Raw genomic sequence first — 19,015 nt, forward strand, 5'->3', positions numbered from 1 at the left:
AGTAGAGGAGGTTTTCGCAATTCCGCACTGTTTTACCATGTCTGGAAGTAAAAACTGCTCCAGTGTTTGTCACAAGAAGCCAAGCGCCGACATTAGGCATTTCTCAATAGCAAGTACGCAAAGTTCGGACTTAAATGCCAAGTCCAGCTCAGGAGAATGACTCCCGAGGACGCGCGTCACTCAGCTCGCTCTGCTACTCCGGTTATCTCACTCTGTATGTACATTTTAGGCAACAATAAAACGAAATATGTTATAAAACACTACACTGCCTCTTTTCGTTTTCATTTAAAAAAATCTTAAACATTACACAAATGTGGTTCAGGCAACGCATATTTATTATATTCACTACATGTAACGTTAGCATATTTATAACAAAACTTTTTTTTTAAATTGTTATATTTAAATTGTTCTTTTCGTTTAAATTTTAAAAATATTAAACTTATTAATATGGTTCAGGCAATATATTATGTGCATTTGTACTCTGATCATCACTGTAATAAAATTTAAAAAAAATACAAAACTAAACCCTGTCTCTTTTTGTTGAATTTCAGTTTTATCAATAATAGCCATTATAAAAGTAAGTAGCCTATAAGTAAAAAGTACAAGAAGCTATACAATAAGAAATAAAGCAAACGATTCAGTCAAACATACAAAGTCAGCGCTCTAGTCTGTCTAACATTACAACAACGGTAAAGTTAAATAGCCTAAATATAAAGTTATGAAATTTCACTTAGCCCTCAGTTTGGCCAGGGAACAAGATTCACAAGACCAAAGATCGCCCGTTAGGTCTACACAAGACGAATTATATCTCATGTTATCTTCTCTAAATACCGCTGTTTTGCGCTTGGTGTGAGCTTGTTCCTGTAAGGTCCCTTTTCTTTCGCTTTATCTTTTTGCATTGCTTTACTTTCTTCCTTTTCTTTTTCGTATTCGTAGATCAGTCTGTGTCCCGCTGAAATAATAAATAGCCTAATAATAATAGCCTAATAAATGCGCAAAAATGAAAGAGCTCTGGAATGTTTAGTCGCGCTTCTGTGTAGTTCTGAAGGCGTTGCCCCTGGCAACCGATAGCGTCTCCTTCCATCATGGCCGACAGGCTCAGACCCCGCCCAAATCAACCCAAGTCGGCACGTGACTCCTCACTCTCAATAAGGTCGAATCCTCCATAGGTTGTCTCATCGTCTGACGTAGCCATAGTGTTCTACTTGAATAAAACCACAAGTAGCCTATCTCGGGTCATGTTTGCGCTCCTTTTTAAACACCTCATGTCATGTGACTGTGACGCTGTGGGAGGGGGATTCCCGTGAGTGATGTCATTTTAGGGATGTTCTTAAATCTAAAATAACCTCTCAGCTTTGAGAGGGGTGTGTTAGGGGGTGTGGTCTCTTTGAGCCGCAACACCGGTTTTCTATGGCCATTCAAGTCCGACCAAGGAGCTGCGCGGTCGCTTTTTGTATTTGGGAGCTCGAAGGGGGGCGTGGGAAATTCCCACGGTGACTTCTGAGGAAACACTTTTATATCTTTTAAACTCTGAGTCTTTAACAATTGGTTATGTAAAAACGTAAAGCTTTTTAAACTAGTTTTATGTAAAAGTTTTACAAATAGCCTACTGTATGGAAGTTAGATCTTTTTTTTTTTTTTTTTTTTTTTTTTTTTCTTATTTCACTGTTGTTTTAACGTTTAATATGTAATGAGTGTAATTAATGCACATATGTCTTCTTTAATGAAAACACTGTGATGTCACGTCACATCTGTGTCATCCGGAGGCCTCCAATGAGACATAAGTAAAAAGATCTAATACTGAATTAATAACTAAATTAAATAAAACGTACAAAATTTAAAACAATGTTTTGATTAAGTATTTTTTCTTCTTGGCTTCACAGACCGGATTTCTCATTCATGTTTTGCTTTCCGAGCGCATGGATGCTTTTGTGAGACAGTGAAAGATATATATATTATAGCTAAAAACTAAACAAAAGTTTATAGTGAATTTTAATGTTTAAAAGTTTTGCTTAAAAACTATTCACTTCATGTATTATTTTTTAACTGTTGTTGTTTGATATGTCTGATATAATGTTCACGTTTAAAACATAATTTACCATTTTTCTGCTTAGTGAAAGACATTCTATAACTTGTTTTAAATGATTTAACGTTGACTTTTTGTTTTTAACAGTGTTTTAAAATCTGTATATGTAAGAAGACATTGTTTACATTTTTCTGATAGGCCTAACGTTTTAAATACTAGCCTACACCTATGTATTTTTAACTAAAATCTAGCTATTAATTCTAGCTTTTTCAGATAACGTTGTAAACGTACGAATACTAAACCGTTGTATTTTAACTTTATACATACATTGTTTTTAAAAAGTTTTTAAATGATTGCGGAAAACAAAACTCTTTTTTAATTAAAGCAAAACATAGTTGGCTTGGGAGGGATCTTGATGTAGGAGGGGGTCTAGGTGTGGGAGGGGTGGGAGGTCTCTAGGGGTGGGTGGTCTCTAGGGGTGGGAGGGGTCTAGGGTGGGAGTGGTCTACCTGTGGCTACAGGGCAGATGTCACAGAGGTCAGTCTAACTTTTGGGATGTAACCGTGTGGACGCTTTTTGCTGAACTCCTCACGAGACTTTGTAACTTTTGTAAATAAAATCTCTAAACCTATGGTTCCGGATATACCCTTAATGTTGGATAAACCTCTGGTCTTGGATATACCTTTTGGATATATATTTGGATATACCTCTGGTCATGGATATATCCTTGTTGTTGGATAAACCTTTGGTCTTGGATATACCTTCTGGATATACATTTGATGTGGTAAATACCATCGGATATACCTTTTGGCTCTCTTTCAACAAACGGATTTACAAAAACGTAAGGATTAGTATTTTTAGATACTGTGATTTTTAACATGGTGTGGTTTTAATATTATGTGTTTGAGACACTTTTTAAACTAGTTTGTGTTTTATGTAACAGTTTTACAAATACTGTATGGATGGATGCACTTACTTTTCTGTAAATTATTGATTTTTAACATCTTAACTCATTTTTAATAACTCTTTTAGAGAAAAATGCAATTTTAACTTATTTCATTAATGTTTTAAAAGTGATGGACACTTCATGTAATGAAATTACATCTGCCTTCTTTAATAAATAAAAAACACTGATCTCATCCCTGATCATGTCTTTATTGTACATTTCTTAAAAAAGTTTTAATATATATTGCCATAATGTTATTTGTTAAACAATATGATGTTTAAACATTATTGTAACTGAATATATCTTTGGAGATAATGAGACTTTTCTACTTCTTTCAACAAGTGAAATTGTAAAAACGTAAGTCAGTTTTTAAATGTACGTATGTGTTTACGCATTTGATATGTTTTAATATTTGTTTAATGTTGTTTTAGATGTTTTAATTCTAACACATTTTGCTATCTTTAAGAAAATGCAATTTAAACTTTTAAAGATACTTTATGTAAAATGTAACATTTTATAAATAATGTGTGAAAGTTAAATGCTTATGGATCAACATTTTTAAAAAATGTGGGGAGGGGTAGGGGTGTTTGTAGGGAAAGGGATCATGGGAAAATTCCCACGGTCCGGAGCTGAACATTGATTTTTCAATGTTTTAACATTTATGTTTTAACATAAAATGCTGTTTTAGATGTTTTAATGCTAACACATTTTTTTTTTTATATCTTTAAGAAAATATACACTTTTAAAGATACTTTATGTAAAATGTAACATTTTATAAATAATGCATGAAAGTTAAATGCTTATGGATCAACATTTTTAAAAAAAATATCTTTTTGTAATGAAAAACTCTCTTAACTTGTTATACTCTCCTGTAAATGACTGAACCATGATTTATTTTCAATGTCTTTAAGCGCAATGTAATTGTGAAAGTACAACTTTTTCTTGTAATTGTGAATGTACAACTTTTCTTCAAATGTATTAGAAAATAGAACTATTTGCTCGGCATAATTTTAATACATGTTGTTTTAAATGTTTTAATGTGGATCGTGGGAAAATTTCCCACGGTTTATGTTTTAACATAAAATGTTGTTTTAGATGTTTTTCATTGACATTTTAAAGTTTTTAATGTGCAACTAATGTGTTTTACAAATGTGTGAGAACACATGTGTATTTTAACTTTTATACAACGTTTTATATTATTAAATATATTATTTAATATATCATTTAATTTATAATATCTCCCTGGTTCTGTTCACGCCCATATGGGAGGAGCAAGCGTGGGAAAATTCTCACGGTCACGTGACCTGTCCGGAGGTGGGAGGGAGGGGGTAGAAAGGGGCGGGGCTAGCGTGGGAATTTCCCACGGTCAAAAAGGGGGCGGGGCTTAAGGGCAATAAATCACTCAAAGTGACATATGTTGCCCTATAACCTCTCTCTGACGTGGGTGTCTTTAGGGGTAATAATTGTTTTTTTTGGGATAAATAATAAAAGCGATAAAACCATTGTTTTTATAATCACATATTTGTTGCTGCATTTTAAGTGAAATTGAACTTGGTTAAGGTTTTGAAATGACAATAGCCAATAGCATTATTTAACTAACTGAGAGGAAACACTGTTATCCAGTTAGTCATTGTCCTACCTTTCTGTTCCTTGTCTTTATTATTTCACGGACTGGGAACATTTCAAGCCGATTGTGAGGGCAATCTGTAATTGTAAGGAATATATTATTTGCACCAATGTCCACAATATGTGTAGTATTTTTTGTGCAGGAATCAATTCACAATGCACACATTTATGCATTTTTTCCACTGTTTGTCATTAGCACATTTAGCTCCTCCTAGTGAGATTTGAGAACCACAGGAGTATCAAAGGCTGCATGGTTCTATTCAAAATCTTTGCCATCCCTTCTTTATGTTGTGTCTCCTAATGGACTGTTTACATTTTACATCGCTTGCCACAGAGCAGATATATTTTACACTGGTATTCGTTACACTGGGACTTTAACTTTGCAGCTCTCTAATTACAGGGATGTGTAGACAACCATCAATTAAATTACTATTTATAGAAAAAACAATAAAATAATATAGCATCTAGGCATACAGTATAATTGCAATCCTGAATCAGATACATAAAAAATCTATAATTTTTAGAGGGTTTACAAAAATCACATTAACTTCATGACGATTATGCGGGGGTAAAATGTCTGTACAATACATGCCGTGCATAGACTAAAACACACCTTTAATTTTTTGTGGTCTTTTACGTGGACCCTGCAGTGGTGGCTACACAGCTGGGACCTGGTGTGCTGGTTCCTGGAAGGGTGGAGCCAGGTGTGCTGGTTCCTGGAAGGGTGGAGCCAGGTGTGGTTGTGTGTGGCTGGAAAGAGCCAGGTGTGTTGGTTCCTGGATGGATGGAGCCAGGTGTGCTGGTTCCTGGATGGATGGAGCCAGGTGTGCTGGTTCCTGGATGGATGGAGACAGGTGTGCTGGTTCCTGGATGGATGAAGCCAGGTGTGCTGGTTCCTGGATGGATGGAGACAGGTGTGGTGGTGTGTGGTTGGAAAGAGCCAGGTGTGCTGGTTCCTGGATGGATGGAGCCAGGTGTGCTGGTTCCTGGATGGATGGAGCCAGGTGTGCTGGTTCTCGGATGGATGGAGCCAGGTGTGGTGGTGTGTGGCTGGAAAGACCCAGGTGTGCTGGTTCCTGGATGGATGGAGCCAGGTGTGCTGGTTTGTAGATGGATGGACCCTGGTGTGCTGGTTTGTAGATGGATGGACCCTGGTGTGCTGGTTTGTAGATGGATGGAGCAGGGTGCGGTGATGTGTGGTAGGAAGGAGACGGCTGTGGTGACGTGCAGACGGATGTAGTCTGGGTTGCTGGTGTGCCAATGGATGGAGCCTGGTTTTGTGATGCTGTGGCTGGTGTTTCCTGTTGTGGTTACTGGATATGGGTGGTAGGGGTTAAGTCACACGTCACCAAATGTAGGACAAAGTTCTCCTCTTCTTGAGGTAGTTGGTCTGGGTTGAGTCTTGTCCAACCTATAAATGGACATGGAGAACACACAAATATAATATATAATATGCAAACGCCGGTGCTGACCGGTAGGATGCTACTGCCAGTGATGCATGCACTCGTCGGGAGAGTGGCATTAAGCAAAGTTGAATCTTCTGTAAAAACACTGAATACTGCTCTTATTAATACATGTGCAGAAAAAAACATTAGTTCAAAAATCGGGGTTGACTTGCTTTATTTTTTATTTCAGCCAGTAATGTTGGGAAACATAAAAAAAACATACTCCACCCTGCTCTTATCAATATGCTATTAGTTAAATAGCATTAGATAGCTATTACCGATGTTGGGAGAAACTGTTTATTATTTTTTAAATATGCACATTGCTTCTCTGAATAGCATCACCTGGTCGGAGAGGCAGCAATGTGTAAAGTTTGGCTGATTGTTGACTCCTAATGTTAATTATTGTTGTTCCAGTAAAGTGGATTCATTTCTAAAATAAGCGGACTAAACAGGTTATCTGTCACTTTTTAGAAAGGGGCAGGGCGCGGGATAGTAAAAGTAATATAGTAACATGACAAGTAATGTAACAAGTAACTTTTAATTCCCTATAATAAGTAAAGTAATATTATAACTTTTACAGGAGGAGTAACAATTCCCTGAGTAACTTGCCCAACACCGGTTGTGGTCTCAGTGACTTTCATGCCGTTAGGTACTTTTTTGCACATCCAATCTCTATTTGCAGTGGCACAAGTAGTAGATTTACTTTGACTATGTTTTTAAAAAATACATTAACATTAACACAAGTTAGTCTTAAAGGGCAAAATTAGTAGGATTGTCTCTTGCTGTTTGTAAACACATGATTCAAAGTTGTCCCATGCAGAGAGAGCGGCGATTGAGCGAGCTCCAAAAGAGAGTGAGCAGTGTTAGCAAGAACAAAGCAGTGAATCAGAGAAATAAAAGGTCTTCTGATTGTTTCATTTCGGTTACATTCTAAAGCACAAATAAACATGACCCCACCTCCACAGAACCCTGTTGGAAAGAGCGACTTTGGCGGATTTTGTGTGAATACAGCCGAAACCACCGTCAGCCTTTAATATATGTCTGCTATAAGTGTGTGTGTAGCTCAGACACACAGACCTGTATGATGGAGAGAGAACACAGAGGAAAGAGATGGAGACAGCAATGTAACCTGATTGCTACGTTACTATAGAGTCAGAGTCCTGGGCCCGTATTCTTAAAGATTCTAAGAATCCTCTCAGAAAACTCCTAATTTAGCTTAAAAACTTTTACATAGGAGTCTTAGCTTAAGAGTGATTCTGAGAGCAACTCTTGAGCAAGGAAAAAAAACTTTTATCTTAGTGAGGAGGCGGGGCTGACCCCGTTGCTATGTGTGACAAAATCTTTTGAAGACTGTGATTGGTTGGTTGTCCACGAAGGAAAACAATTTTTATATAGGGTCTATTCTAAGCCTTCACATTGAAATTACATGCGTAATCTGCTGCTATAGCATTTATGTGCTGTAACGGAGATGTTAGCGTGTCTTTAATAAGATCGGTCACTAAACATGATCTCTGCATTATCTAATCTATAGCGTCTTATAGGCTAACTCACTGTCCATTGTCTGCAACACATTTCTTCTCCCTCTTCATCTTTCTGCCACTTTCGGCTGTAAACGCCCACATTTCTAAGAATTTTCCTAAAATTTTGTCACTAGGAGCTACTCTTTGCATTAAGATTTTTTATGACAGCCCTGGCTTTTATTTTATGAGAAACCACAGGAAGTCCTGTTTCCCATTTGCGCTAGCTTCCCAGCTGAGTGTTTACAGCTACAGCTAGGCTACAGCCAGATCAGAATTTCTAGTCTTTGCTGTTTGGAAATGTACAGGACAACACCAACAATTGTACAACGGATAGTGAATACATGCATGCGTATGCATTTCAAGGTTAAATAAATGCAATCTCACCTTCAACCATCAATTTATAGATGGCATCCACATTATCAAGGCATTTCTTAGTGGATGTGCCAAGGTGGGCATGCATTGGCAGCATTAGTTTTGTTTTAGTATGGCACGTCCCTGTCACCACCTTAGCAGGATGGGCAATTAGCAGCAGGGGCTTCATGCCAAGGGCATACAACTTCTCAAGCTGGAACAGAGAGGTAGAGAGATCAATTAGATACACAAAACTGTAGTTTACAGCTGAATTTTACAGTTTACACTGGGGCGGCAGTGGCTCAGCGGTTCATGTAGGTACCCAGTTTCACTGTCAATACCCAGTTTCACTGAATCAAGTGTCGAGGTGTCCATGAGCAAGACACCTAACCCCAGCTGCTTCAGACGAGCTGGATGGCGCCTTGCATGGCTGACACCGCTGTCGGTGCATGAATGTGTGAAGTTACATCAAAGCTAGAAAACATCTACAAACAATGATTTTTACATAATTTTTGGATAGATAAATGTGAGGATTTGTATGAGTTTCAACTCCCTAGATATAATAGTAGGAAAAAACAGTAAACATGAATTATATTCTTATTAATAGTGTGGATGTGAGGCAATTTATTAAACTAGTCAATTTATTTGCTTATGTCAAAATAATAAAACACTTTTGGTGAATGAGATGATCGGAAAACTACATACCAGAATGGCAGCATCATCAAGAACGTGGGACTTATTTTTATTTATTTTTCATAGATGCCAACCACTGCTTCTGCTGACTTTTAAATTTTTCCAGCTTTTTTTGGAGTCTTACGTTTTGGGGTTGTGGATGGTTGCAAAATGAACAAATTTTAAGTCCACAATATATTTTTTCCCCACAGTTTGGGCAGGTCTTTTTTTGTGACCCTCCAGCCATTTCTGAACAGAAATAGATGGAAGTGAGAGAGAGAGATAGATTGAAAGAGTGATTAAAAGAGAGACAATAACAGAAAGAGAGAGATCGAAAGAGACAAGTGAGAAAGAGAGAGAGTGGCTCTTAAAAGTGCCGTTGTTTTGATTTGTGTGCGTGTGTGTATATGTGTGTGTTGGTGGAGTCAAAGTGTTGCAATATAGCTGTAAAACAAGAAAAAAGCAAAAGATTATTAGAATAGCATTTGTAGTAAATGAGCATTTCTTAATTGTTAGGACAGAGTAATTGTACTTATTAATTGAATATGTATCAATCACAACCACTACGTACAATACAAATCAATCCTGTACAAATATCAGATTTGTACCACTTTCACTTGACACAAGCAAGTACCAACACAAATCTATTTTTATTTAGGCCTACAAATAATGGAAAAGGTGGTCTTCTTCTGTCCTGTTGCATAAAACGCTTCTCATAATATCTACTGCTCTCTCTTCTCAATGTCACAAATAACTAAAGTAACAATTATGATGATTTCAGTGTCTTCTAAAATGGCAAAGTCTTACAAAAGTATGGCACCAAAGTGTTACAGGATAATTATGTTAATTACAAGTTAATTATGCATTAATTATAGCAGGTATGAACGGTCATTGACATTGAGTCGCACTGAGCAGTCAAATCCTCTGGAAAGACTCCCGGTCCACTTTCTTATTCTAGTCCATCCCCGATTGCGGAAATTCTCCTTAGTTACACACTTCTGACATTTACTTTGCACTTTGAATAAAACTTTAACCACTGCAACAACACGTTGTTAATTGTTGTCCTCACAACACATTGACAAATACATGAGTTTAAACTGATTTTTGTTGTGGAAGTGCCACATTCCTACTGTGCCGTGGTCGGGACTACTTCAGCGGGTAGCCGTGTAAATGATAATGCAACACTAACAAATTCAACCTAAACTCCAGGGATGATTAAATTCAGCTACAACTAAAGAAATAACAGCAAAGGTTTTGCGTGCTTTTTAACAAACAAACATCCCTTGGGTTGAGATACTTACTGTAGCCATGTGGCGGGAGAAATGAGTGGTAAAAGCGCAGCGATTATGGGTAAGAAGCGTGCGTAACGTGACGTATCGGTGCCGTGGTAACGACTGAAAGTCTTCTGATTCATAATAATAATTATTAATAATATTCGCTGCTATGACAGACAATACATTTGAAAAGAATAAAATATCGTAAATGGTTTAATAATGTAAAGGGAACAATCTATTTAACACAGCCTCGGGCCATTCTTTAAAACTACTCCATCTATAAATGGATAGTTATATCACAAACAATTTACTGTTATTTAGACAACAAAAATCCCCCCCATAAGCATCAAGGGACCCCCCCATAAGGCCCAAAAAAATTGGGGGGTCCCCTGGTTTTTCATTAAAACTAAAATAATAGAAACATAATTTATTAGATAGGCCTAATATATAGTTTTTTTAATCAAAGTATTGCGCTGCCGCTCCCATTAGAAAGTAATTCAAATTAGATTTGCGTCTGAAAAGACGCTCAAATTTATAAACAGATACATTTTATTGATTGTGCCATTTATACGCCAAAAATACCTTCTTCTTTTTTTTTTTGCGTGTAAATGATACGCACTGCAAAGAACCCCCCAAGAGCTTTGACACAATTCGAACACTGCTTGCACCCCATAATGATACTGCAGCATGATGCATCGTCTCTTTTTAAACGTGCTGTCAATTTCCACCAAGAAGAGTTCCAAAATGCTTTGAAAATCTTAATTGATCCTGTTCATGTTCATGCTTAATAGTTTGCCTTACTGTCCTCTGAATTAACACAAAGTAGTTATTAGTAAAAATGGGGGAAACTGGATCCTGTGGAATTAAATGTTCTAGATGGCATGCATTGTTTCTCGTTTTTATTGTTTGATTATACAGCCAGGACTGAACTTCCATTTGGGTTCCACCAGTAAGTGATCCTGCCTTTACACACACACATATATATATATATATATATATATATATATATATATATATATATATATATATATATATATATATATATATATATATATATATTGTTGTTGTTGTTTTTTTTGTTTTTTTTCATGGTATAATTATGTAATCTGCTTATTGTGAGCCTAAATGAGTAAATTGGTACTCAATCACTATCAGGCTGACTTGCCACCAACTACTGGTGTTTTTTTATATATTAAAAGAAGTGTTTCATGTTGTCACTGCACATTTAATAGCCTCTTAGAATGAAATTGCTATGCAAATTCACAGTGCCTCCTTTGAGCTGCATTGTATGGCTGTAATGTACATCTAAATGCAGGGTCAGATGCTGCTTCTGTGCCATACTGCAAAGCTGGGTGTTTGTTCATACAGAGTTCATCAGACAGCCTAAAGCCTCTTACGTTGTTGATTTATATTTCAAACAACAATTCGACATTTGCTCGCAATGTTATTCTTACAAAAAACTTCATCATTTTGCAGGACAATTGTCTATTACAGTATACAACACAGATAGAAGGGTGCCAATAAATGTGGTGATATACAACCCTTTAAGAAAAGTTTATTTCCATCACACTGTAAAGTGTTTTTAGATATTACATATAGATTACATATACCAAAGATTTTAAATATAAACTGGGTCAGCATACTGTTAATTACAGTTAGTAGGCTACCATGGGAACTAGGGGTGCTGAGCATGACCCCTGGCGTGGAGCCCATGAAGAAATATGGTTGGGGATAAAACTTCACACAAACAAAACCAAAAAACTGTGGTGTTTTGCCTATAGGCATACATATTACGTGTGTTTGTTTTTATTTATGCTGTATTATAAAATACCCATATTATAACAAATAAATAAAATATATTTGGAAATTGCCCTTTAAAACGAAGGTTCAGTTTGTGGTTCACAATTATTTGATTAAAAACAACAAAAACAATAAAACAAAGACAAAGTCACTTATATTAAACACTTTTTTATTTATGTTTTTGTTAACAGAAGTTATCTTGCGCCTTTAATTGCCTCAGCTATCGTCCTGTCAATCATCTGTCTCATTCTCGCGGGTCGCGGCTATGATTACAGTTTCAGTAAAAATGTATTTCACCATCATTGGTACCCACCCTCAGCCGATTGGCATTACAGTATTTTCAATCACCATCCCGTGGCAAAACGGAGCGTCTAAAAGAAAAGTTCTGACTGCTGACTGAACACTGGTCAGTGAGCCTCTCCCGCTCGGCGCTGTCAAGCGCAGCTTCACCACACACAGCTAAATAAAACAGGCTGGTGGCAGACTAATAATTAATATTTCTGATGTAAAGATTTCTGTGAAACGTGTAAAGTTGCACAGAAGAAAGACCAATAGGACCTGCCCTGTACAGTTTAAGAATCTGTAGTCATAGTAGAGGACTATTATTTTGTTGAACAGACCTGACCTGAGCGACACCTGATGACGTCACATGCTCAGATTTGCTTGACCAATCGGCGGAAGGGGGCGTGTCAGGCCGCCCACATGTGGAAAACACTTATTATCCTGTCTCACCCTCTAGTGGACAGCATTAAGCATTACGGCCTTCATTGCTCAGATAACAAGTCAATGGATTACGGACCACAGACCTTCCGTCCATTCCAAATCCGTTTTCAATTTAAAAAACAGAAAATGAAAAAACTAATCGTTTTTTAATTTATAATTTTATTGCCTTTGTTTAATATTTACTTAAAGTTATATTTTTCTATTCTGCCAGAAACAAGAAAACGGCCCCTTTATTCGTTTTTTCAAAAAAACGACAAAACGAGATTTCGGCTTGATTTTTCGCTTTTTAGTTCACAGGCAAAAAACGAATAAATGACTTCAAAATTCGTTTTCCACATGTGGGCGGCCTGACACGCCCCCTTCCGCCGAGTGGTCAAGCAAATCTGAGCATGTGACGTCATAAGTTGTCGCTCAGGTCTGTTCAACAAAATAATAGTCCTCTACTATGGCTACAGATTCTTAAACTGTACAGGGCAGGTCCTATTGGGCTTTCTTCTGTGCAACTTTACACGTTTCACAGAAATCTTTACATCAGAAATATTAATTATTAGTCTGCCACCAGCCTGTTTTATTTAGCTGTGCGGAGTTAAATCTGTGTGGTGAAGCTGCGCTTGACAGCGCCGAGCGGGAGAGGCTCACTGACCAGTGTTCAGGCAGCAGTCAGAACTTTTCTTTTAGACGCTCCGTTTTGACACGGAATGGTGATTGCAAATACTGTAATGCCAATCGGCTGAGGGTGGGTACCAATGATGGTGAAATACATTTTTTATACATTGAAACTGTAATCATATCCGCGACCTGTGAGAATGAGACAGATGATTGACAGGACGATAGCTGAGGCAATTAAAGGCGCAAGATAACTTCTGTTAACAAAAAAAAAAAAAAAAACATAAATAAAAAAGTGTTTAATATAAGTGACTTTGTCTTTGTTTTATTGTTTTTGTTGTTTTTAATCAAATAAGTGTGAACCACAAACTGAGCCTTCGTTTTAAAGGGCAATTCCAAATATATATATATATTTTTTTTATTTTTTTTTTTTTATAATATGGGCATTTTATAATACAGCATAAATAAAAACAAACACACGTAATATGTATGCCTAGGCAAAACACCACAGTTTTTTGGTTTTGTTTGTGTGAAGTTTTATCCCCAACCATATTTCTTCATGGGCTCCACGCCAGGGGTCCTGCTCAGCACCCCTGTTTCCCATGGTACTTACTGTAATTAACAGTATGCTGACCCAGTTTATATTTAAAATCTTTGGTATATGTAATCTGTATGTAATATCTTAAAACACTTTACAGTGTGATGGAAATAAACTTTATTTATTAAAATAAAATACTTTATTTATATGGAAATTTAACTTTAGTTTACTTAAAAAGAAAGTTTATATTAATGAATGTGTAGCCTACTCAGTTCACATGAAAATAAAGAGACAGAAAAGAGAGAAGCTAGAATCAGTGAACGTACATTAATACTGACAAAATTACCAGGTTTGGGATTAATTAAAATCATGTCGGTTGAAGAGCACGGCATACCTTTAAAATGTTATTAGTTTTATTATAAAACTAATACAATTGTACTACATACTGAATTGGTCGATGTTTCTCTGAGTTTTCTTTATTATGTTGGCTTGAGAAAGCCAGCATATATTTAAACATTATTATTATTTATTATTATTATGAGAAATCGACTCCGCCTAGAACTTTAATGCTTCACCAAACTCAGCTCAGACCTTCAGATTGGTCTGACTCGCTTATATCTTTTCTAACTGGTCAGACTTACTTTCCCAAAAAAGCCATTGATTTGCGTTCTCTGAGCAATGAAGGCCGTAATACTTAATGCTGTCCACTAGAGGGGGCGACAGGATAATTAGTGTTTTCTACTCTCCCTGTTTGCATCAGTTTAAATGCATGAATGAATAAATGCATGAATTTCATTCATAAATAGGCCATATCTGTGTATGAGAACAAGATTTACACTTCAAGCTTTACAACTAATGACTTTAACCCTACTTCAAAGTTTGCCACTCTGTCGTTTGTTTTAAGATATTGTTATTCCACTGGTTTTTGCATTTAATGTTTGTCCATCTGGAACTTTTATTTGGCATGAGCTCTATATTTAAGATGTACTAGAAAAAAATATGATTCAACAACACAAACTCCGTTTTTACTCGGCAAATTTGTTTTCCTTTCAAGTAGGCTATAGACTACAAGTTATCTTGCTTTCTGCAGGCTTGCCACACTGCCCAGAATAAATTTTCTCGACACGAGATGTTTAAAAACCCTGCATGTAGTTTTTTGTGAAGACGAGTCGAATCTTACAAAGCTTCCAGTTTTGTTTAGGCTATTGTAGTATGTAATGCTTGTTATGTTCCTTAATTTAGATCTGTCTGTCTGTCTGTCTGTCTGTCTGTCTGTCTGTCTGTCTGTCTGACTATAACACACCACCTTTTTTAACCTTGTTATTTAAAAATCTGCTATATTTCACAAAGGAAGCCCATTTGTGAGGTCGTTGGTGTTATACGAGAATGACATTCTGAATATGAGCCTACTGTCAGCTGGCTTAAAAATGCGGATTGATCATTGCAGAGTTATTCCTTATTGCAATGCAATACAAGAAGTGCATAGCCTATGTTATTCTTCAGTGCACAACGTTAGATCGTTTGTGCAATGCAATGCAACAACTCATATGTCATCTCTTTAATGAACATGGGAATGACTTAGTTCTGGTTTGCAATGCAATGCAATGTGAAATGTGACTGTTGATTATTCTTCACTGCACAACGTTAGATCGTTTGTGCAAATGCAATGCAATGCAATGCAATGCAACAACACATTTGTCATCTCTTTAATGAACTTTGGATTTAGTTAGTTTTGGTGTGCAATGCAATGCAATGCAAGAAGTGCATACCCTTTGTTATTCTTCAATGGTGCACAACGTTAGATCGTTTGTGCACTGCAATGCAACAACAGATATGTTATCTCTTTATTGAACATAGGAATGAGTTAGTTCTGGTGTGCAATGCAATGCAATGCAATGCAAGTGCATAGCCTATATGTTATTCTCCACTGCACAACGTTAGATCGTTTGTGCAATGCAATGCTTTGTGCAGAATTAGTTCTGGTGTGATAGCATTTTGCATTGCATTGCACAAACGATCTAACGTTGTGCATTGAAGAGTAACATAGGCAATGCCCTTTTTGCATTGCATTGCATTGCACACCAGATCTAACTACTTCCAATGTTCATTAAAGAGATAACATATGTTATGCAACATTGCATTGCTTTGCACAAACGATCTAACGCTGTGCATTGAAGAATAATATAGGCTATGCAATTGCAACACCAGAACTAACTCCTTCCCATGTTCATTAAAGGGATAAGAAGTTGCATTGCATTGCACAAACGATCTAACGTTGTGCACTGAAGAATAACATTTATGCACTTTTTGTATTGCATTGCATTGCACACCAGATCTAGCTCCTTCAAATGTTTATTAAAGAAAGAACATTTTGCATTGCATTGCACAAACGATCTAACGTTGTGCATTGAAGAGTAACATAGGCTACGCACCTTTTGCATTGCATTGCATTGCACACTATATCTAACTCCTTCCCATGTTCATTAAAGAGATAATATGTTGCATTGCATTGCATTGCATTGCAGAAACGATCTAACGTTGTGCATTTATAACATATATAACATTGTGCAAGAATAACAGTCAGGGTATGCACTTTTTGCATTGCATTGCACACCAGATCTAACTACTTCCAATGTTCATTAAAGAGATAACATATGTTATGCAACATTGCATTGCTTTGCACAAACGATCTAACGCTGTGCATTGAAGAATAATATAGGCTATGCAATTGCAACACCAGAACTAACTCCTTCCCATGTTCATTAAAGGGATAAGAAGTTGCATTGCATTGCACAAACGATCTAACGTTGTGCACTGAAGAATAACATTTATGCACTTTTTGCATTGCATTGCACACCAGATTTAGCTCCTTCAAATGTTTATTAAAGAGAGAACATTTTGCATTGCATTGCACAAACGATCTAACGTTGTGCATTGAAGAGTAACATAGGCTATGCACCTTTTGCATTGCATTGCATTGCACATTAGATCTAACTCCTTCCCATGTTCATTAAAGAGATAACATGTTGCATTGCATTGCATTGCACAAACGATCTAACGTTGTGCATTGAAGAGTAACATAGGCCATGCACTTTCTGCATTGCATTGCATACCAGAACTAACTCCTTCAAATGTTTATTAAAGAGATAACATTTTGCATTGCATTGCACAAACAATTCTAACGTTGTGCAATGAAGAGAAACATAGGCTATGCACGTTTGCATTGAATTGCATTGCACACTGAAACTAACTCCTTCCCATGTTCAGTAAAGAGATAACATGTTGCATTGCATTGAATTGCATTGCAGAAACGATCTAACGTTGTGCACTGAAGAATAAATTTAGGCTATGCACTTTTTGCATTGCATTGCACAGCAGAACTAACTCCTTCAAATGTTCATTAAAGAGATAACATTTTGCATTGCATTGCACAAACGATCTAACATTGTGCATTGAAGAGTAACATAGGCTATGCACGTTTTGCATTGCATTGCACACCAGAACTAACTCCTTCAAATGTTCATTAAAGAGATAACATTTTGCATTGCATTGCACAAACGATCTAACGTTGTGCATTGAAGAGTAACATAGGCTATGCACGTTTTGCATATTGCATTGCATTGCACACTGAAACTAACTCCTTCCCATGTTCAGTAAAGAGATAACATGTTGCATTGCATTGAATTGCATTGCATTGTAGAAAACGATCTAACGTTGTGCATTGAAGAATAACATATAGGCTATGCACTTTTTGCTTTGCATTGCATTGCACAACAGAACTAGTTCCTTCCCATGTTCATTAAAGAGATAACATGTTGCATTGCATTGCACAAACGATTTAACGTTGTACATTGAAGAATAACATATAGTCTATGCATTTTTAGCATTGCACACCAGAACTAACTCCAAATGTTTATTAAAGAGAAACATGTTCATGTTGGCTAACATCGGCTGTACATGCAACACAATCCTTGCATTTAGATATGTCAACTATGTCATTCTTCAATACACAACGTTAGATCGTTTGTGCAATGCAATGCAACATGTTATCTCTTTAATAAACATTTGAAGGAGTTAGTTCTGGAATGCAATGCAATGCAATGCAAAGCAATGCAAAAAATGCATGGCCTATGTTACTCTTCAATGCACAACGTTAGATCGTTTGTGCAATGCAATGCAAAATGTTATCTCTTTAATAAACATGGGAAGTAGTTAGTTCTGGAGTGCAATGCAATGCAATGCAATGCAAAAAGTGCATAGCCTATATGTTATTCTTCAGTGCACAGCGTTAGATCGTTTGTGCAATGCAATGCAATGCAACATTGCATTGAATTGCATTGCAGAAACGATCTAACGTTGTGCACTGAAGAATAACATTTAGGGTATGCACTTTTGGCATTGCATTGCATTGCACACCAGATCTTACTCCTTCAAATGTTTATTAAAGAGACAACATAGGCCATGCACTATTTGAATTGCATTGCACATTAGAACTAACTCCTTCAAATGTTCATTGAAGAGAAACACTTTTTGCATTGCATTGAATTGCACACCAGAACTAACTCTTTCCCATGTTCACTAAAGAGATAACATGTTGCATTGCATTGCTTTGCAGAAACGATCTAATGTTGTGCACTGAATAATAACATTTATGTACTTTTTGCATTGCATTGCATTGCACACCAGAACTAACTCCTTCAAATGTTAGAAAAGTTAGTTATGGTGTGCAGTGCAATGCAATACAAAAAGTGAATAGCCAATGTTACTCTTCAATGCAAAACGTTAGATCGTTTGTGCATAAGTTATCTCTTTAATGAACATTGGGAAGGAGTTAGTTCGGGTGTGCAATGCAATACAATGCATGCATATAGCCTTATATGTTATTCTTCAATGCACAACGTTATGCAAAGCACAATGCAATGCAAAATGTTATCTCTTTAATAAGCATTTGAAGGTGTTAGTTCTGGTGTGCAATGCAATGCAATGCAAAAAGTGCATAAATGTTATTCAGTGCACAGCGTTAAATCATTTGTGCAAAGCAATGCAATGTTGCATAACATATGTTATCTTTTTAATGAACATGGGAAGGAGTTAGTTCGGCTGTACATGCAACACAATCCATGCATTTAGATATGTCAACTATGTCATTCTTCAATGCACAGCGTTAGATCGTTTGTAAAATGCAATACAATGCAACATGTTATCCCTTTAATGAACATGGGAAGGAGCTAGTTCTGGTGTGCAATGCAATGCATAGCAAAAAGTGAATAGCCTATGTTACTCTTCAATGCACAACGTTAGATCATTTGTGCAAAACAATGAAATGTTGCATAACATATGTTATCTCTTTGTTAATGTATGTTAACATATGTTAACATGGGACGGAGTTAGTTCGGGTGTGCAATGTAAAACAATGCATGCATATTTAGCCTATATGTTATTCTTCAATGCACAACGTTAGATCGTGCAAAATTTTATCTCTTTAATA

At 36.5% G+C, this 19,015-nt stretch overlaps 1 long non-coding RNA gene across 1 annotated transcript in view; it reads right to left on the bottom strand.

The window, feature by feature from the left end:
- LOC307172738 overlaps positions 1-5,359 on the bottom strand; it is a 31,766-nt gene extending 26,407 nt beyond the window's left edge. The window contains exons 1-2 of the long non-coding RNA XR_013823754.1: positions 5,212-5,359; positions 4,612-4,676 (exon numbers count right to left, since the gene is read on the bottom strand). This is a non-coding gene — a long non-coding RNA (uncharacterized lncRNA). The remainder of the gene's footprint in view (positions 1-4,611; positions 4,677-5,211) is intronic.
- Positions 5,360-19,015: the final 13,656 nt, after the last annotated feature.

Source organism: Squalius cephalus, assembly GCF_949319135.1.
Source record: "Squalius cephalus genome assembly, chromosome: 15".
In the NCBI taxonomy this organism is placed as follows: Eukaryota; Metazoa; Chordata; class Actinopteri; order Cypriniformes; family Leuciscidae; genus Squalius; species Squalius cephalus.